Source organism: Cryptotermes secundus, unplaced genomic scaffold, assembly GCF_002891405.2.
Source record: "Cryptotermes secundus unplaced genomic scaffold, Csec_1.0 scaffold320, whole genome shotgun sequence".
Lineage (NCBI taxonomy): Eukaryota > Metazoa > Arthropoda > Insecta > Blattodea > Kalotermitidae > Cryptotermes > Cryptotermes secundus.
In genome coordinates, this window is record NW_019731221.1 from 232,070 (window position 1) to 253,957 (window position 21,888).

The window sequence follows — 21,888 nt, forward strand, 5'->3', positions numbered from 1 at the left end:
AATTTTTTTTTTTGTCCATGGTACCCGAAGTTCATTTACGGTCACTATTTGACATATTAAAAACTACACGGTGGAGCGAATTCTAAGAGAGCGCCTTCAAGGTGGACCGGCAATTTCTTGTTCCATTTTGTTGACTACCCTGCAATTCATCGTACTCCGCCAAATGGTCTCTTCTTTATAAACATCTGCTGCTGCTTCACACCAATAAACCGATGGAAGAGACACGCTTTGATTAGCTAATCTTCTTCCTGTTCATTACATAGTGTACTACATAATGTTGCAGTACAAGAAAAAAGTCCCACCCGAAAGATGTATCCAGCAGCTGGCATCCAAACGCTTAGAATCTACAACTTACGAGTATGTAATACTTACTCTTTCTTTCGCAAAAATATATATAACGTGTGGGGGAAGGGACTACAACTTCCCAGGTGCTCCGAAAAGCACCAGTTCCTATGGAAACAGATGCAGATTACGAAGAAGCTAATCGCGAAGAGAAATATATTTTCTGTGGGTGTATATATATATTGCAGACAACAATTTAGAGTATGTCGGGTTTTCTCACGATGAAAACAGATTTCATAACCAATTTGTTTATAACTCTCAGACTATTTTCCTCGTTAAATTAATAATATTATTTATTTACTGGTCGTAAGTATAATTAGTCTGAATATTATATTGAATTATAACATTTTTTACTAGAATCTGAGTAATGTGAGGAAATTAGTCTATTATTCCTGTTGCCCCCACTAAGGATCATAGGGCATCTGTGAAATGCTTTGTTTCATTTCAGTTTCTTAGTCCTGGATAATCGGTAGGACCCCATGGACGGGGTATCGGGCCTTCGCGAAGTTGTTACCTACACAGGACAACAGAAATACAGAATAAATGCGGACAGACATCAATGGTTTGAGTGGGATTCAATACCATAACTCCAGTGTTCGAGTGCGGTGAAGACATTTCATGGCTTAGACTGCACGGCCACTGTGATCGGTATATGACGCAAGAGTTTAATTAAGTAATGTAACACAGTAACACGAAATGAAACAGGCAGCTTCAATTCAGTCACTACAAAAGCTAGGAGCTTTGCCACAATAGGCTCAATTTGTATCTGCATTAATTATTCATCAATTCGCAAAGATCTAGGCCTATACTAAATTTAAATTTGATACACACGAATTAATAAGTAGAAGTCTGTATATTAATACCAAATTCAAATCGTATAATAATAAAAAAAACAGCTGTAGATTATTGATTCACCTGCGACCTTTGGACTCGGTTACGCAGAGTAACTCAATTAAAAGTTAGTACAGATCATACATTTAAAGAGGATATTGAATTTACCTATGAAAATTTCTGATCAATTGTGATTCTCAGAAATATTCAAGTCATCAGTATGACTTGAAGACTGGAGCAGATTTCTCTTCATTTCATACGTTTCCGCGGCTGGCAGACGTCAGATTAACCATTTATGCTCCTGGATCTGCACTGAGTTCAATTTTAAACCGTACTTTAAGTAGGCAACCATGCGGAGCAAGGGTGTTATGCGTTCGAAGGCGGTTCTGGTGCCAGTCGAACGTTAAAAGTAAAGTGTAAATTTCTAATTATAACCTAACGACCTATATCATTATCCGATAAAGATGACCCTCAAATATGTCTTAGACAAAATTATAGTGTATAACAACAGCCAAAATATGGTCTTCAAACTTGGCGAGGGGGCGCAGGGCTCACGGACGCCCTGCCTTAAAAAGTAAAATGTTACGAAATTTCACACAAGACGTTAGAATTTAGGCAGGTTTCTTGGCACTTCCTATATCCAATGGGCGAGTGATATAAGATTTTCTGTCACTGTAGCAGAATACCGTAAGTTAGGTTTGTGTGAGTATTTAGTGTTCAGAAAAAATTGCTTGGCCTGAAGAGGAAGGACGTGACTTGAGGATGATTAAACTTTTATAACAGAGTGTGTTATAATTTGTACTCTTTAGAATATAATTATTAGGGGGGTTAAAATGATGAGATTGGCAGTACATGTAACATGCACAATAGAAATGAGATTTTAATCTGAAAAACTGAAGGGAATAGACAAGTTGGTACGACTGAGCGTAGATGAGTTGGCTGCACTGAAATGAATCTTGTACTAGAATAGTAGAGCTTATGGGGATCAGGTCAGCATGGAATTTCTTGATCACCGGAGCAAATGCCAGCTGTTCAAGAAACACTTTACAGTTTATAGAGTAAGTTACGTTTCATCTTTAAGATTGAAGCCAAGGGCATGAAATTTCCACATGCTTGTGGGTTTTACCTGTTGGAGACTGTGAGAAGCGACGACCCGTATAGCCGAGATGCTTGTCACAACAACCTTCGTACTCAAGGTGTTTAACCCTCTCTCACTCACAGGCTCTCTCTCTCTCTCTCGTTCCTCCTGTCTCTCCGTGTTTACACATTCGCTTTCTTCGTTTTAATTAGCAGTATTCTTCATTCTTGATCTTTTATGGCTTTCACTGTGGCTGAACCCCTGAACAGCCTTGCCTATAGTTTGCAAGACAATGTGATATCTCCTGAATTGATGCATCACTGGTGTATGTCACATCTGTTACTTCCATCTTGAAAGAAACTAAACTGGTAAACTTGCAGACTCGATGGTCCTCTAAGAATACTGGTTTTCTTTGTTGCAGAATTCCATTCTTCTCTTTTATCTGCATTTTGCCTCCATCTCTTTAGTATCAACTTTCTTAAATCGTTCCCTTTCTTCCCCATTCTTCTCAGTCATGTCTCCCACTTTCTTCTGCCTTCCTAGCCACTCTTATTTTGATCAATTCCGATCATTTATCTCAGTCACTTCAAATTAAATGGGTAAGATAATACGAGGCTTAATCTTATTTTGTGTTCTACGTGACATACCAAGAATTTAAACAAATTTTATGATAAGAGAGCCTTTTCGAAAACCAGAAAGAAAAAGAATTATTGAAGTTGTATTATCACTTATGCAAATCCAGAGAATTACACGGCTTGGAATAAGATGTGAAGATATCATGAATGGGACCTCAGTACGTCAGGGTATGAAAATAAATTCTGTACTGAACAGGCAAGGATCTACGAGAAATCTGAACAAGGACACCTGGCATCCTGGCTGAGAGTTTACTGGGATACCTCTGGAACAAAATTGTAGAGTGGAAGCTCTGAACTAATCTCTCAGGTTAATTGCACGTTTTTGGTGTCGTATGTGAGGGGTGGGAAGATGTGAACTCCTCATATGGCAGTGCGACTCAAGCCCAGAATTACAGAAGCTGTCTTTGGACGAATTTTGGAACAATTTTGCATGATGAACTACTTAAAACAGTGTGATAGTGGTGAAATATTTTGAGCACTTGTGGTTGTCATATTTTATTGAAGGATTAAGTAAAGTTTTCAGTTTCTTCCTTTAATTTTTCAAAAAAAATTGAATTGCTTTTATTAATTTTCATAAATTTATTAAATATTTCCAGTTATATGAACCCTACGGGGCTGGGATAACGCAGTCGGCATAGCGACTGGTTACAGGCTGATGACCGAGAGATCGGAGTTACAGTCCCGGGTGGGGTCAAGAATTTTCACTTCTCCATGTTGTCCAGACAGGCTCTGGGATTCACCAAACTTTCTATAAAATTGGTACCGAGGTCTCTTTCCCGGAGGTAAAGCGGCCGGGGCTTAATATGAACACTCATCTCCAAATAGCGCCGAGGTCAGGAAAACGTGGATCTATACATCCACTCCCCCATACGTCTTCAAGGCGTAGTGCTTAGTTAGTTAAGCACAGGGACAACTTTACCTTAATATGAACCGTACACGATCAGCCTTGTTTTTAGAAATATGATTAATATCTTCTTTTGTTAGCATAAAACTTCCTAAACGTCAATCATATTAGACATTGTACATAATCTGAAATATATGTAGAACACGCTACGTTTCAGGGTTTGGTTGTAACCTTGTCATTATTTAATTGGTTATCGCTATAAATTTATAGTTTAGTTTGTGTATCAGTGGTGGTGGTCTGGATAAAATTCTTTACAATTTTTCTAGTACATTTTATGACATATTTTTTCTTTCTCTCTCTGTATTTTCGTCCTTCATTATACTCTCTTTTCTAATCTATCTTCCTGTCATTTACCCCTTTGTTCTTTCTTTCTCTCAAACCCCTTTTTCCTTTAGACTATTTTATATAATTAACAATGTCTATCACAATGGGGGTGAAATGGATCAATAACTGTTGAAAAATGTAGAAAACTTTTGCGTAACTGGTGGCCATAGTAAGCCATGTGAACAGAAAACAAATGAGAATGCATTGCGGTATTCAATTGTGGGCATGTCAGTCATGATGTTACCTACAGAGCAGAAGCTAAGTTACCCCATTGCGGTTTGTATCGTTGTGTCTCGACACGCATCGTCTTACACGGAACATTAATATAAAGCCCTATGAAGTAAAAATTATTATATATTCAATGTCTAGAAGACACCGTACCTCTTGTAGACATTAATTACAATGGGAGAAAAATAAAATTTTATTTTTCTGGATTTTTCAATTTAACTAATCATTCCAGTCGCACTATGGCCCTTGAGTCTACTCAGCCTCTAACAGAAATGAGTACCAGGATTCTTACTTGGGGTAAAGGGCGGCCGGGGCGTAAGGCTGACAACCTTACTACCATTGAGCCGACTGGCTAGAGAAAAATGTGGGAGCCTCGACGTCTCACAACACTGTGGGACTTACTTCACGGCCTCTTACAAGGATAGTTTCACCTTTAGCTTTTTTTTTTTCAACACAAAACTGCAATAAATTAATTCTGTAAGTATCAAATTAAACAGACCATTATTTATCTTACGTTTCAAATTTTGAGTTAATAGTTATTTTCATTTTTTCGTAACTTCGTCATTGTTCTGATTGCGAAAGGTAACAGAGTTCCTCGTTGCAGCCACTTTAAATCAATCAGTATAGTATGTTCCAGAAGAATATTAAGAATTTAAGTTTCCTGTGAGTTTTATTGATAGATATGAGTAATATCTGATGCTGTTTTTGTTAACTGTGCATTTGGAGAAGTGTTTGTAACAAATAAGTAAAAATTATGTTAAAAGTATATGAGGAAAATATGAATTAGATCTGAGTACAAGTGCTGAAGGTACAGCCAATATGAGAGCTTCCTGTATTGCAAGGATACGCTCTCTTCATTTATGTTCACGTTCAACTTTTTTGCATATTTCTGCTCCTAAACGCAAGAGGGACCTATGTCTGTTTCGCTATAAGTTTACGCACAGCCGTGTTATGCTGGAACTTCTCATTGCAGTGAATATTTACATTACAATTTTTACAATTTTACATTACATAGTTCTGTATATAAATATACAGAGCTACAGCATAGCACAGAATACCGTATTATTAATTACGATAGTATATATAGTACACTGATTCAAAGTGTTTGGATACTGACGTAATCTTTAATGGACCAGGACGGCCCATACATCCTGCTACACGTAACAACACTTAGATTAAGACAATAGCCTTCAGCCAGAGGGCACAGAAGGAGGGTTATATATAGATCCAGCAGGTTCATCTGATTTATCTGACTCGGAAATGTAGATTTTAATTCAACCATTTTGAATTGTAAGTTATTTGAAGAACGGAGAAAGAGGCAGACGGAAATAAAAATAGTACAATGTAGAAATGAGAATACGGGAGTAGAGTACAGGGTGTTGTGTTTTTTGGATTGTGGAAATTCATTTAAATTGATACTGTTTTTTACTCGATACAGATCACATTACTACCACTAGCTTCAGAAACAAGAATTTGTTCCTGTGTGTGGAGCTGATTTTTAAGGAAAACAGTTGAAGAAATTGTCAAACTGTGAAAGATCTGCAGTCCTTATATTAGCAGCCGTATGCATATATACATTGTGATTCCGATATTTCTATAACGAGAGCTCGAAAAATATTTATGATAGAAAGACGAGTCTAGGAATAACCCTTTCCAAATTTTAAGTAAATAAACAAATGTATTTAAATACAGTAAACTATTATGGGATTGAGTTCAGGATCGTCAAAACCCTGTTCTTATTTCCTTGTGAATGCCATGAAGTATTTTTTAGTCTAGTTTCTCTTTTCAGGAACCAAAAGAGGTTTAAGCATAAGAGATCACTATTCAGAGTGTTTTTGATTCAACGGCTTGAACAAATTAACCGATTTTTATGAAACGTGTCATTTAAGGCCATCTCAACTTTGGAAATTTTTCAGTTCTCACAATCGTAAACAAGAACAGGACGAACACACGAATTTCTGAATTTGGAGCGAAATTCAGAAGTTTGTAGACTTGTAAACATTTTAAACATTAACATTGAACATTTAAACATTTTAAATTTTTATATAGAGAGTTGATAATGATATGTAGAAGTATTGCATGGAATATTGCTTTCGACTAAATAATTATAAACATGGCAACTGTGAAGATATTTGAATTTGTCTAACAGATTTACCAAGTCGGCAGGCAAAATACGGATGTAAGTTCTTCCAAAGCCTGAGGCATTACATGATGATGATGATGATGATGATGATGATGATGTTGATGACAGGTAAAATATACATAAATGAAAATAATAAAAGAATTCTGATTTGACCAGTAGATCATCCCATCATGAGTTCAGCTGTCCAGCCCGTGAGTTAAATACCGCTGCTTTCGTTTGTAACACAAAGCGCTCGAAACATGTGAGACTGGATGTCTGTCAAACAGGGAAGTAAACTTAATGGATCCTAATCCGAAGTCCTTGCCTCTTTTACAGAGTTTGCACTTTTAAATGATTACTTTACTAAACTTGATCTTGAATCGTTAAGATATAGGGCCTGATTATTTCTACTTATTGCGTCAAAGCCGTTGCGACTTACAAGAAGCAATTGTTTTAGACTTTCAAAATTTATACTCTGCCTTTCAACTCTAAACAATACTGGAGAATAAGTGTGAATTGTCTCTCCGAAACTGAGGTAATTCTCGGGAAAATTATCTGCTGCATGTCCATATATACCAATTTATTACTTCCTATAATTTCCAAGATATTCAGCGAGCGTCCTTATAAATAACAGAGTAAGGCTTGCGCTTCTGTCACTGTTGAGTTGTTGCTGTGTAAGAGAAGCAATTATGATTAGCAACAGTAGATTTTAGCGGCAGTTGTTGCTCAACATTTGCCGAAATATTATTTCTAGAATAAAACTATCACTTAATGCATATTGTTCAGTATTTTAGAATAGATCTACATGAAGCTGTCATTTCAGAACTTCTGAAGTTATTGAGGTTAGTTGCGTTAGAAGATATTTGGTTCTAACAATATCCAGTTGAAATTCAATAATTGTTTTATTCCCATTAAAACTGATGCATAACAACAATTGGCATTTCTGTAATTGTATATGAAACATTACAATCTGCTCGTGATTTTGTTCACATGTTAATGAATAAATTTAAAATCGAAAAATATTTGGAGCGTGGTAATTGCCTCAGGCCTAAAGCCAAGCTGTTAGTTCGTGCTACAGCTGTTCTGTTGCCTCAAGCCACCATCTCAGTTTGCTGGTTGCTCGAAGCCGCCTTCATGGGGTTCCTCTTCTTAGTTGCTTCAACTTGCTATAGTTAACGGAAATCTAAGATTGACTCCACAGTTTCCTTAGCAAAACCCTGCTGCATGGACATTATTCCTTGCAGAATAGTTTGGTATTAAAGCATTGAAGATGTCTCACAGAGTCGTTCGGTCTCCAGTAACGGTTTCTGAGCTTCTTTCATGTGGATTACTGCATGACCGAAGCTCGTCTTGACAACTTTCATAAAAGACCAAAAGGCAAATGTAATAAAACGACCAAGAATATATTTCATTTTACTGTGCTGTACTATATGACAACGCTTTCGATTAGCAAATAGTTTGTGATGATATATTTCAGTAAGAACTGTGCTGAAACCGTAAATATTTATCTTAGAACTGGAAATAGATACATAATTTATAGAGAAATTCTGAGGCTGCATGTTGAATGTAACCGTATACTAAATTAAATATTTATTTAAAAAATGAGTTTATATTCTTTTGGAACGTGACACAATTTAATTTCGTGGATATGTGTCAAAATATTCGGAGGAAATTGCTGCCTCCGTGATGCTATACCCTGAAGAAGGAAGCAACAAATCCCGCTAAAATGGTGGTACCCATTTACCATCTACACACTCAACAACGTAAAATGCTGAAATTTTGATTAATATTGACTATCAGGAGGACTTATTTTGCTTCATTCCAGAAGATTGATAATATTTTAATTGTTGTTACATGTGGCCGAATGCCTACGATCTACTTAACTTAGGATCTGGCAACTTCAATAAAGAAAACTAAAATCTTTATTTTAAATTTCAAAGAGTTAAATGAAGTGGAACTAGAAAATATGATGCCACATAGTTAAGTTACATAACATGTAGGCTATAATGTTCATAATATTAAATGTAACTGAATGTAGAATTGTTGCTGCTTGTCCCCGGAAACCGACCCGATTTTGGCTTTTTTGGATCATTATTCATACAAGCAGTAAGATGGAGGAATGGACTACCGGACGGCCTCTAAGTCACAGAATAATCATGGACGTGGACAAACTTCAATGAAAATATTGACAATTTGGATACCATTGTTTGAGAAACCCAATTCCTTATTCTGCGTCATCGCCGAGGACAGCAAATTGCTATCACCACATGGTGCAGGATCTTCTTTGATATATTGATAGTTTCTTAGCTGGTCAAGAAATTTTCCCGCACTACAGAAACGGAAGATCTTCATGTTTACAACAACCCACAGTTCGGGAAAATTCGAATTCAATCAACGCAAGTTAAAAAGGACATTTTACTTCAATGTACCTCAACGTTTCCGACGCTAGTTCTTTTTTTTTATCCTTAGGGGGTGAGACTGAGTCCACTTGGTACTGCGGTCACTACTGGCCTATTGTACCAGCCCCAGATGATAGATGATGATGATGATGATGATTGTGGAGCAACTGGTTGTATGAAGATTGGCAGGAGAAACCGGAATACTGGGAGAAAACCTATTCCAGTGCCACTTTGTCCACCACAAATCCCACATGAACATACCCGTGCTCGAACTCGGGCCACCGCTGTGGGAAGCTAGCGACTAACCGTCAGAGCTATGGCAAGGTCTAGGCTAGCTCTTTTATTAACTTTTTTTTTCCATTAAACTCTGTACAGACCTACGTATCAGATCTAAGAAATATATCGAAACACAAAGACAAACAGTCGCTCTCCCTAGACGTCAAAAGCGTATAGGCAGTGTCTTAGAGTGTTTCCGCTTTCCTTAAACGATTCCTGCCACCCTTACCGCTATCTCATCGTCTCGGCTTCTTCAAGGGACCCAAAGTCTGCGGTCACCATGCGCAGAGACAACCCACATCGTAGCTCGGTGCGACGCGGCGCGAGGTCTCTGTTGAGGTTCAGCGCAACGGAATGTCTGCAGTTACTTACACTTACACTTGCTCAATGCACCTGCTTATTGCAGGAGAAAGTAGTGGTTCTTAAGCACACATACACACACGTTCCTGTTGATTCAAGAAGATCAATTTCGTTCAAAGGTGTGTCCTATATCTTTCATTTTTAACTTATGAAATTCTATAACTGTCCCTGTTGTATTCTACGACTGAGAACCTACGGCGGACGGGCGAACAGAAGGATAAAATTGCATAGTACAAATCTTAATAATTTGTAGTCCTCACTTCGTTTAGTGGGGGGTGGAGTCTGGGTCCACTCGGTACGGCGGCCACTGATTGGCCTATTATACCTGCCACGGGTGATTATGATGATGGAGAATTTGGTGGAATGAAGATTGGCAGGGTAAACCGAAGTACTCGGAGAAAACCCGCCCCAGCGCCACTTTGTCCACCACAAATCCCACTTCATCATACCCCGGGCCGCCGCTGCGGGAAGCCAGCGACTAACCGCTTGAGCTATGGCGCGGCTTTAGTCCTCACTTAATATTATTTGAAAGCTAAATTAACACACACTTCTCAGCGTTCCTGTGAAACTTCGCGAAACACTTAGAAAGTATTCGTCTATTCCTATTATTGTAACACTGCTGGTTTCGGCCCAACTGGCCAGCATCAGATCTACAAGTTGTAGAGGAAGCTACTGTCCCTTTGCCATGCTGCTACACACTGTATTTTAAAGGTGTAAAATACTTATAAAATATTTTAAATTTATTTTGAAATCTATTTACAGATTGTTGGTGCCAAATCCTATTGGAAGACTGAGAAAGGAATGGTAGGATAACATTGAGATGAATGTTAGGGACGTAATTTTCGAGATTGAGTGACGGATGTAGTTAGTTGAAGGTCGTGTCCAGTGGCTGCCTTTGACATTAGAGTTGTTGAGTCTTTGGAATTTGCTGCAATAATATTAATTTTGCCCGTCACGGTAGCCGACCGGTCTAAGGCATGCATTGTCTTCGCTCGCTCGGAAGCCGGGAACGTGGGTTCGAATCCCACTCAGGGCTTGGATGTTTGTGTGAGTTTTTCTGTGTCTGTCTACAGGTAGAGGTCTTGCGGCGAGCTGATCACCCGCCCAAGGAGTCCTACCAAATGTGTGAGATCTAGAAAAACCGAAGTGAACGGAGAAGTTCATGGAGGTAGGCCTAGGCCCACTGGGGCTGTAGCGCCAAGGAAAAAAAATATTAATTTTATTTTTCTTTTAAACAATTAATTGTTTTAATTCTATATCTCAGTCATCCACTAAATTCACTCTGTATGAAGCACGGGAGGCAATTCATGTTGCTCTTAATGTGTGTCATTATTTCCTGATGGATGAAAACTATAATTAGGTGCGGAATTTGCATACAGACGGTTTTCCGGAAATGTATTCCTTCTGTTGCGTCATGAGGAAGACTTCTAGATTCAAAATTCAAACGACATGAAAGAATGCTATATCATTAACAGCGTTTATGAGGGCAATAAGTGGAATCGACCCAAAATTAACTAGCTGTATGAAGAAGAAAACGTTGAATGTGAACATGCCGTAAATGGTAACATGATGGACTCTGCAGTTACATCACTAGAAACAGAATAATAAACCAGCAAGGAATCCTCGGAAGCATTGTGAGGCCAACTCTATACAAATGCTTCAGTAAACCTGTGAGGCTATCCTTAGGTAATTTTAGAATGTAGTCATCTATTTACATGCATAATTTCCATCGAGAGAATTACATTTAAATTGTCAGATATTATGAAATTGAATTAAGTGAGTTACATTCTTTGAGAAGACTGATATTATCATGACAGAACGACTGTTAATACAAATATTGTTGCGGTGTTACAATGACAGCAACAAAACTGGAGGCGATTGGAGACAGACCGACAGCCATAAATATTTGGCATTCCGTTATGGAATTTAGGGACGTCGAAAATTAGGACAACCAGAGCGTCGGTGGAGATATGAAGACCATCTTGAGATTTGTAAGAAAAGGTCTTAAAGACCTCTTAAATGTACACGCTGATAAATGTGTTGTTTTTGATGATGATGATGATGATGATGATGGTAATGATAATCGACGAGTTAAATTCTGGAAAAGTGTAGACGCAATTTATGAAGACAGGATCGTCGAAATGACGTAGTAGTAGTAGTAGTAGCAGCAGCAGTAGCAGCAGCAGTAGTAGTAGTAGTAGCAGCAGCAGTAGCAGTAGTAGTAGTAGCAGCAGTAGTAGTAGTAGTGGTAGTGGTGGTGGTGGTAGTAGTAGTAGTAGTAATAGTGGTAGTAGTAGTAGTAGTAGTAGTAGTAGTAGTAGGAGGAGGAGGAGGAGGAGGAGGAGAGAAGAAGTGTGACGATTAATATTTTAATCGCAATGAATTACCGAGTTGTACTTAACTACAAGTAATTAGGAGACTTTGACGGTGCCTTGAAGATGCTTCGAAGGACATTTGGCTCACTGTACGTGAATGGATTCCGGCGTGTATGATATAACAATAAATTATATCAACTATTTTCTGATTCTGACAGCCTCTCTGTGGTCTAGTTGTCAGAGTTCCTGGGTACAGATACATAATCTCCGTGTTCGATTCCCGGAGCTACCAGTTTTTCTTAGAAGTAATAGGTCTGGAACGGGATCCACTCAGCCTCGTTAGGACAATTGAGGAACTATTTCAAGGAAATAGAGACTTCGTTCTAGAGAACCGAAATTAACGGCTGTGGGGATCCGTTATGCTGACCACGCGACACCCTCTATCCGTTAAAGTTGGCACTAACTTCGCCGACAAGCGGCGGTCTCTCGGTCGGTATAGTTCGCTTGTGGACTATAGGCCACAAAGTCTTTGTTTTTTATTTTCTCAATCTGATATTTTGAAACTATAAACATTGGCAGATTACGACGGGCAGGCAATGTTTTCCGAATGTTGGACGATAATCCTGTTAAAAAGCTCAACTTCGTAAAAGCCAGATGGATGAAGAAGAGTTGGAAGACCAAAACTGAGATGGATGGGTGGAATAGAGGATGATAATCTTAGGATGCTTACTGTGACAGGAGGGAGACGAGAGGCGTTGGACGGAAGGAAATGAAGAAATGTCTGTAAGTGGCCAGGACCTAAACTGGCAGTTGGAATTACCAAGTTACTAGATCGAACACAAGGATAGGTTATCACCATCTATCTCACCCTTGTTTCCTCTCTTTCTTCTCTATTTGTCACCATTTTATTCTTTTTCCTTCCTTTTTGTAATTTTTACCTAACTAATTTTTACCTAATTCTCCTTCGTCTTAGAACGTAACTCTTATTACTGAAAGCTGAAATTCATTCATGGTAGCATTCTGTGACCACGTGTAATAATTCTGTGTTTTCTGAAGGGGTCTTAGTAGACAGCTGGAGGATAGCAAATGTCAACTTACAGGAGAAAGGCAGGGAAGTGTGTTTCTTTAATAGTTGAAAGGCACATATGACTGACGACAAGAAACCTAAATCATGTGAAATATGAATTTATGTCACTAATGGACCTGCAGTAGAAACATTACGGGAACAATCTGTTTGAATTTCAAGTAATATACCTACTTAAACTGAATAAATTTTAAAGGTTTTTGACTTTGGTGTGACACATTGTCTAAAATTATTATTCTGATGTCCAATTTTCTTGCCCTTTGAAAGCACTATGTTTCTGAAATTTGTTATTTTTTTTTCTTTAGATAAATATGATTATAAAGGAAGCCTGCTTCATTGGACACCTAGCTTGATTTATTCTCAAACCTCCGTTTGATTAATACACGTCTTACGACATTGATGTGTATGATTCAGTTAGTGGAAACATGGGCACACAAAACGTTCACATACCACATAGCTACTAATATTGGAATATTGATAAAAATATTATATTTAATGGATTGAAACTGGATTATATGAGATCAACATCGAATCTAAACGTGACGCCATGATGTTGAAACACATGAAGACAAAGACTGTCAGATTTATCAAAATAATTTATTAATCAACATTGGTGAATGGAGGTTTAAATCCACTGCCGCTTTAGCCCCGCGGATAGTGTTCCCGGAACCACTTTGATAACTGGCGAGTTCTAAAAAAAGGTCTGGAATTGTTCGTGAACAGAAATATTTTACCGTTTAAAATATCTGAATCTCCATCCTGCCAGTAAGCAGTCAGTATACTCACTGGGTTACTGTAATTCTTATTGAAACACGTTTAAGATATTTTAATATCAATAATTACTATATATAGATTCTGATCAGCTTATGCGGATAATATGCTGTAAGTTACTATATACTGGAGTCTTATTCGAAAAGTCTGACGAATGTGCGTCAGTATAAGCACTTGAATGGTCTAAAGTAAATGAGACGCATGAAGCCAGATGAGGAGATGTCATTTACAGTCAGATTGTCAAATTACATGTCAATTGTCATTCGTTAGTTAACTAGTTAACTAGTTAACTAACTTACGTCATGGTACTGGACCTCATAAGTTAGTAGTTAACCAGCTGGTGAAGAAATTATCTAAATTTAAGGAACTGGAACATTCAACACTGTGTTTACAGAAAAGCCTGATGTTAGATCTATTCTGAACCAGTCGTATCCAGTCCACACAATCGTACCTTATGTTTCTAAAGCCATGTTAATTCCACTTTTCCGTTTAATTCCCTTATAGCAAGTGATCGCCGAACACAGTGGCCGTGCGGTCTAAGGCACGAAATGTTTCCGCTCTCTCTAACACTGGGGTCGTGGATTCGAATCCCACTCAAGGCATTATTATCTGTTTGAGTTTATTCTGTGTTTGCGACGGGCTGATTCCCCTTTCAAGCATTAAGAAATTGAAGAGAAAAGAACGTTTCATGAATGTCCTATTCTCCAAGCTGGAGCAACAGAAGAAAATACCGAGTGATTTCTTCATGTTTCTCAGCAGGTGTAAAAAGCTCTTCTTACTTTTCTGCAAGAGCGTTACATGTCTCGCTCATCGTGTTCTACTTGGCTTACTCATCTGGAGAGTGTCAAGAGAAGAGATGTAATTATGAAATTTCCCATTACGAAATTTTGTTCTGTTTTTAGTTACTTCCTACAAGGACCGCGCCATAGCTCAAGCGGTTAGTCGCTGGCTTCCCATCGCGGCGGCCCGGGTTCGATCTCGGATCTGGTCAAATGGAATTTTGGTGGACAAAGCGGCGCTGGGGCGGGTTTTCTCCCAGTACTTCGGTTTCCCCTGCCAATTTTTATTGCACCAATTGCTCCAAAATCACCCTCACCTATCATCTGGGGCTGGTACAATAGGCCAGAAGTGGCCGCAGTACAAGGAACTTAGTCCCACCCCACTACCAGTAAAAATACTTCATACAAATACTATATCTTTCAAGTTAGTAGAAGTATTTAGCGGTTTTGTACGAATACTTTCGAAACGGCAGATATATGTTTAATTATTGCGCTATGAGCAACGATTAAGTAGATTAAAGAGGAATACGTATTTTCACTTCATGAAATTTGTTGTAACTCCTCACATAATATAGGAATAACTCAATTGATACTTGTGTTATCTGCAGGGATTTATACAGTGAAATTGTAACGTGTATAGCCAGGCAACTTCATTTTTGTCGCGCGTACCACCCCTACACCTGACAATATTACTTTTATGTTCATTTTTCGTTATTAACTACATCACAATCCATAAACTATATATGAGACCGTATCATATATTCGGTTCACTCGTCCTGAAGGTGACAATTGCAATATGCACCGAAACGTTAGAACAACTTCAGCTCGGGAGGTAACTGAACTTCTAAAGCTAGAATTAAACATGTAGCATTAAAACACACTGTCTGTTATAGAAGTGTCATCCTGTACTACGAAGTTAAAATCCATTCCTTGCAGAATCCCAAAGGATTAGATGTTTTTATTTTCAAAGCTGTTCCTCCTATCATAGGACTGATGTGTACTTCTAGCCAAAATGACATTATAAAGTACGTATTATTATATATTCATGAGTCAAATAAAACATTTGTGTCATTTCGTTACGTCTATGCTACACTGTTTTTTAGCAATGAATTTATTCAGATTTCTTTGTTTACGTTTTTTCTCTGATTTTCTTTGTTTACGTTTTTTCTCTGATTTTCTTTGTTCTAAAGAAATTCACCAAAATAAACTGTGCATATAGTTATCTACAGTCTTGTTACATTCATTCTCGTTTATCTCATAAATTTTTAAATTCTCATCAGAGAAAATTTCCAGAAGCCATAACAAGTAAGAAAACCAGTCTTGTATTCAGGGAAAACAAATATGTCTAAGTATACTATTTTTGACTAAATGCCTATCCTTGCTTTCCGTCTCTCCTCATGCAGAATAAACCACATTCATCTCACGATGAACACGTGCTTATATGTGATCTAGGTTCCGTTCCTAACAGGTTGTGTTTTACCTCACGTACTTCTGCTGTGAAGTTGCTCCTACTCCGGCCGAAACATCGACTGGCTCTTGGCGGGCGTCGCCATACTTGCTCTCGGCGCTGCCTCCTCGCTCACTAGGGGCGGAGCCTTCCTCCCGGAGCCGACTCCGACTCAGCGTCAACCGGCGTCGCGGCGATCCCCCACCTCGTGGCCGCCACACGTGGTTCTTCGGAATCGGACGAATAGCGCTCCTGAAATTAAGGTGACGATTATAAAAACTATAACTAACGAAATAGTTAACGAGCTGCCTGACCAACAAAATAACTATCTAATATATTCGCTAAAATCAAGTGAAAGTTGTAATTACATAACGTGATAATAAACGAATGAAATAACTAGCTGACTAGGTAATCAACAAATTAAGTCACTCATAAATCTGAGTTTCTAATTAAACGTCTTTTTTTCCCCTTGGCACTATAGCCCCAGTGGGCCTAGGCCTACCTCCATGAACTTCTCCGTTCACTTCGGTTTTTCTAGATCTTACACATTCGGTAGGACTCCTTGGGCGGGTGATCAGCTCGTCGCAAGGCCTCTACCTGTACACAAACAAAGAAAAACGCACACACACGAACTAAACATCCATGCCCTGAGTGGGATTCGAACCCACGATCCCGCTTTCCAAGGGAGCGAAGACAGTACATGCCTTAGAGCGCTCAGCTACCGTGACCGGCAATTAAACGTCTAGTTTACTATTTATGTAACTCACCAGCTAACAGAACAAATATAAATTTTTTAAGTTAAGCAATTTCTTAATGATAAGTAAGTAAACTAGTGTATTTATATGATAAGAAATAAATTAATTGGCTAATAAACTAGATAATTGGATATCTAACTAAATATCTGATTAAGTACCAGAATGACCAACTGAAAAGATAACAGCTATGAAGATGAATAACGAAATAGCTAGTTGTCGATATAAGCAAGCTGAAGAATTAATTAATAACTGACTAAATTCCAAAAATTATCCTTTAACTATTACTGTGATGTACATGAATTCGTTAAAATATTTATAAATTATTATAATTAGCCAATTTACAGGAATGGTTTAAAAAACTTTTTGTTAAAATCTAGGACCAATTTGGTTCGTGTTATTTACACGTCTTCTCTTTACGAAAATGGTCGCTCCTATCGAAACATGTAAAGGATGAAAGATTACAAACACAAGATTTATCAATCACACTGGACGGCGTTAAAAACCTTTTATGCTATTGCTTGTGAGACGGACCGGGATGAACCAAGTCAAATTCATCTTTAATAATATTGACTCTATATGCTGAGACGGTTTGGTTCATAGTTAGTGTGTGTTATTACATACTTGCTTAATTTATTTTTCTTCTGTGGCGTCAAAGTAAAATACTTGTTTACCTATCGTCACTGTGTAGCGGTTAGAATCCCATCTTTGGATCTCGAAGTTCATGGATGAGATGCCAAAGCTTGTGTACAGTTATCCTAGTTGTCAGATTTCCTTGTGTCAAGTTCTGTAATAAAATTTTAATATAGGCAACAGCGGCACTTTCTTCCTCATTTCAAATTAATATTTATTTAAGCATCCTGTTTCACTCTACACGATAAATGACACAAACTCCGTCCCAAGTGCAAACAATATATATTATATGTCTTTGATCTTGCTCTCTTCTACACTACATGTTTCGGCCTCTAACGGCCATCATCAGGTGTATACTCTTACGTTGCTGCCACACTGCACTCAGTCTAAAATTTAACATTTAGAGGCCGAAACATGTAGTGTAGAAGAGAACAAGATCAAAGACATATAATATATATTGTATGCACTTCGGACGGAGTTTGTATCATTTATTCAAATTAATTGTTGTTATTCTTACTGCTCTTTGACCTATTGGCCTATAACATCTGCATTTGAGAAAGTTTCATTAAATAAATAAAAAACAAATTTTACTACCAATGATATAGAAGCAGAGAACAGTTTCCTTCTTTTTGCTCGGTTCATGTGTTTCAAAGCTATATCTGTAAAAAATAGAAAATAAGTGCTAATTCCGCCAAAAATATATTTTTATACACGAAAATATAAACCAGGAATGGCAAGATAAAGATATTGAATGCTGAGAGGATTTCCCCAAAACACGATTATAAAATATGGTGCCAACTTTTGCTGATAGAGGGTGTCGCGTGGTCAGGGCAACGGATCCCCAAGGGCGTTAATTTCGGTTTTCTAGACCGGAGCATTTATTTCCTTGAAATGGCTCCTCAATTATCCTCACGAGGCTGAGTGGACCATATTCCAGAACCACTACTTCTCAGAAAATCTAATAGCGCCGGGAATCGAACCCTGTATCTGTAGCCAGGAACTCTGACCACTAGACCACAGACTGTAGTAAAATAGTTTGGTGTAACAGAAGTTGCATATCGTCCCAGTACCTAGCACCACATATAATTTCAACTATTTATATTAAATAATCCGTTTGTAGTTCACAACTTGCAGATTTTCGTGGCTGTCATATCAGTATCACTTCTAATGAGAAGCTAAAAGGTAAAACGTGATCTCCAATGGCACAATATTCTTTATCAATTATAATGAAATATGTCGATTTATTCCAAAAACATTGGGTGCTATATATTAATTTACATCTTAATGCACTCTTCGTTCTAAATTTAAAATATCTGTCCCTTGGCTCAGAAATTATTAGATGGGAAATATGGTTTTATATGTCAAGACAAAAATAATAAAAAGAAGATTTAAATAATTTTAGTCTTGTTGTGCGTACTACTATTAGTAGGAATTATAGTTTTGTTAATGTGAAATAGATTTTTATGTATTGGTTCCTAAATACAGTTTCCTACGAGTTGTCACATCATGCTCTAATCATTGACTCTGCTTTTATTAGCTACGGCGAAGGCATGCATTCAGGCGCATACATAATGATATATAATGATAAAACAAGCCTGTATTTTGTTTTAAATATAGAAGGTATAAAGGAGATCAAGTCTAATCGCAAAGGCTTGTACTTGCATTAATGTTTTTTTCAAAGAATTGTTGTTAGATATAAGATTCTCACAACCACGACTATGAAGAATGCTTTTTCCTGTGGTGTGACGTGGTGTATTATGGTAGAAGTTTACGGGCGCTTCGAAGGTATATATTGCCTCCATCTTCAGGATAGAAGATAAAGTGAGGAAAGCAACCAGGATGTAGCAAGCAGCAAACAAATTCTGTTTCTTTCTTTCTTTCTTTCTTCTTGCCGACAGCCATCTTGTTTTATTTTTCTTGTTGCTTAATTATTGTTGGTTAATTGTTTGGCATAGCCTTCTACCCTGAAGATGGAAGCAGTATACTCCTTCAGTACGTTGATGAACTTTAACTAAACAACAGGGCGTCACGTACCAGAAGAAAACACTCTTTTTTTAAAATGAAGATTTCTTTTTTCAGTTAATTCGTTGTTTGGTCTATGTCTTGCACGACTTTCCGTAATCTACAAGAACTGTACCGAAATTACTCGAGAGGCTTCACATCTTTTGCAATTACTGTAATATCCTTCCTGCCTTCCATTCCTTTTGGGAATAGCAATATGGCTACTTGCACGAAATTATAAACGAAACACTTCAAATTAATTAAACATTATTGTGGTCTACAGAGTTCCCCCTTGCAAAATTTTGACAGTAACCTTGCTTCTGGGAGAAAATTCTTATTTCTGTGTGAAATGGGCTGACACAAGATGTGACGTGTGCTACGCTTAGACCGTGGCCCCAGGGCGAACGCGTCAGTTTGAAGACATGGTCGACCAGCCGGGCTTTCTATCTGCCTTGAGGCTCTTTGACATGGACAAGAAACGGAAAGCGTGACACAGAAGCTAGAACGCTTTTTTATATACTCTTTGTCAAAACTACTTAGTAAAGAATTGGGTGTGAAAAATAAGGTTCTGTCTACCTGGTTTCTCGACGCTGGGAGCTATGAAACAGGTAGATTCAACACAGACCACTGAAAAGATAAACGGCATATGAAACAATTTTAAAGTTACGCAGAGTAAGTAGTCGAAGTTTAGCTCGGCCCGCTACGTGTGTATACTAGTTCTGTACTTTCTGTATGAAGCAAGACCATTAAATTCTTTTAATTATATTGCTATTATTGAGAACCGGCCTTAATACAGGCCTGCAATTTTTGTAATATATATTATATTCCTGTCAACACCACACTGTTTCCTACAGGTGGGGTTTGCTGCCTGCGATGAAATGTTTGGGCACGTGTGTACAACATTCAATTCAGTTTTTGATTACAATTTTTATATCATGTAAAGAAAAATGTAAAGCTATCCCTGTTACAGGCCGTAGAGGTCCATAAATTTGTGAGACGTCGAAGCTCCCACATTTTCTAGATAATCGGCTTACAGATGCCCGTGAAGTTGTCAGCCTTATGCGCTGGCCGCCCTTTACACCTAAGGAAGATTCCTGGTACTCATTTCTGTTAGAGTCTAATTCGACCCTAGGGCCATAGTGCAGCTAGAAGGATTAGGACAATTGAAAAGAAAAGTGACCTCATCGGGATTCGAAACTGCGGCCTTAAGGCTTGTAGCATAGTGCCTGAACCAACTACGCTACCGTGTGCCACACTTCTATCATGTACTTGGCCTAACTTTTGGGTCAGTGTTGCCTTACTTATCGAGAAGGCCGCGCCATAGCTCAAGCGCTTAGTCGCTGGCTTCCCACCACGGCGGCCCGGGTTCGATCTCGGATCTGTTCAAGTGGGATTTGTGATGGACAAAGTGGCGCTGGGGAGGGTTTTCTCGAGTACTTCGGTTTCCCCTGCCAATCTTCATTCCACCAATTGCTCCATCACCCTCACCTATCATCTGGGGCTGGTACAATAGGCCAGAAGTGGCCGCAGTACAAGGGACTTAGTCCCACCCCACTACCAATGAAAAAAATACTTATCGAGACGTGAATTCTGTTTAGATTTACTCAACAAGTGCCACGTTATATTTCACATATAGCCAAAGTCGCAACACTTTTTCTACTATTTGGCTCTAAATGCGACACGTTCACTATTTACATTTTTCTGCTAGTACTAGGCTGTTATTTGTGTTTAAGCTGTTAAAACATGCCTTAAATTGAATCTGGAGTGGACTCTAGTTAAATTTCTCGTATGCAGTTTTAGCTCTAGCAAAATATGTATATTGGCGAAACTCAAAATTTCTGTTCACTCAGCATCATGAATTCTATTATATTTTATCCGAGTCCGGCTTTATTAAATTTCTTCCAGAACCATACAAGAATTTTGCTAATCCTTATCTGTAACGTGAGGCTAGCAACAGATTTTGTCACGTGTNAGCGAAACTCAAAATTTCTGTTCACTCAGCATCAGGAATTCTATTATATTTTATTTTATCCGAGTCCGGCTTTATTAAATTTCTTCCAGAGCCATACAAGAATTTTGCCAATCCTTATCTGTAACGTGAGGCTAGCAACAGATTTTGTCACGTGTTTCAGGGAAAGTTACTTGCAGTTCTGGTGGTTGTTCCATTCATGCACTGAAGTCAGACTAGTGGTTAGGAGCGCTGGGTGGTCATGCAAGATATCAATGCTACTCGTTGTTTCACATATGGAGGAAGGACCCTAAGGGAAGCGGCTTGAGAAGAAACCTGCTAAGCCATCATCACAGAATAGTACAATTAAAATGTTCCTGCTTACTTAGAGCGCAGGTAATTTTTATAAGCTTTCCACCGGCCTAACAACGGCAAATTGTTGAGTATAAAATGGTTTGACACTGGGAAAAAAAACATAACAGAAATTGTAGATATCATCTCAAATAAATAACCTTAATGGATCAGATTTGTCGGTGGTTTCATCGACATATTTAATATATACCGACAGACCGGAGCCGCTATTTACATGAAATTCAATTATCCTCACGNATATTTTTAACGTTTGACAATATATATAATAGATACATATTTTAGTTATT

General features: G+C 38.1%; 1 long non-coding RNA gene across 1 annotated transcript in view; it reads left to right on the forward strand.

Moving 5' to 3' along the window:
* The window catches only part of LOC117282473, a 216,120-nt gene extending 194,483 nt beyond the window's left edge, over positions 1–21,637 (forward strand). The window contains exons 2-3 of the long non-coding RNA XR_004513219.1: positions 15,917–16,158; positions 21,414–21,637. This is a non-coding gene — a long non-coding RNA (uncharacterized LOC117282473). The remainder of the gene's footprint in view (positions 1–15,916; positions 16,159–21,413) is intronic.
* The last annotated feature ends 251 nt before the right edge of the window (positions 21,638–21,888 follow it).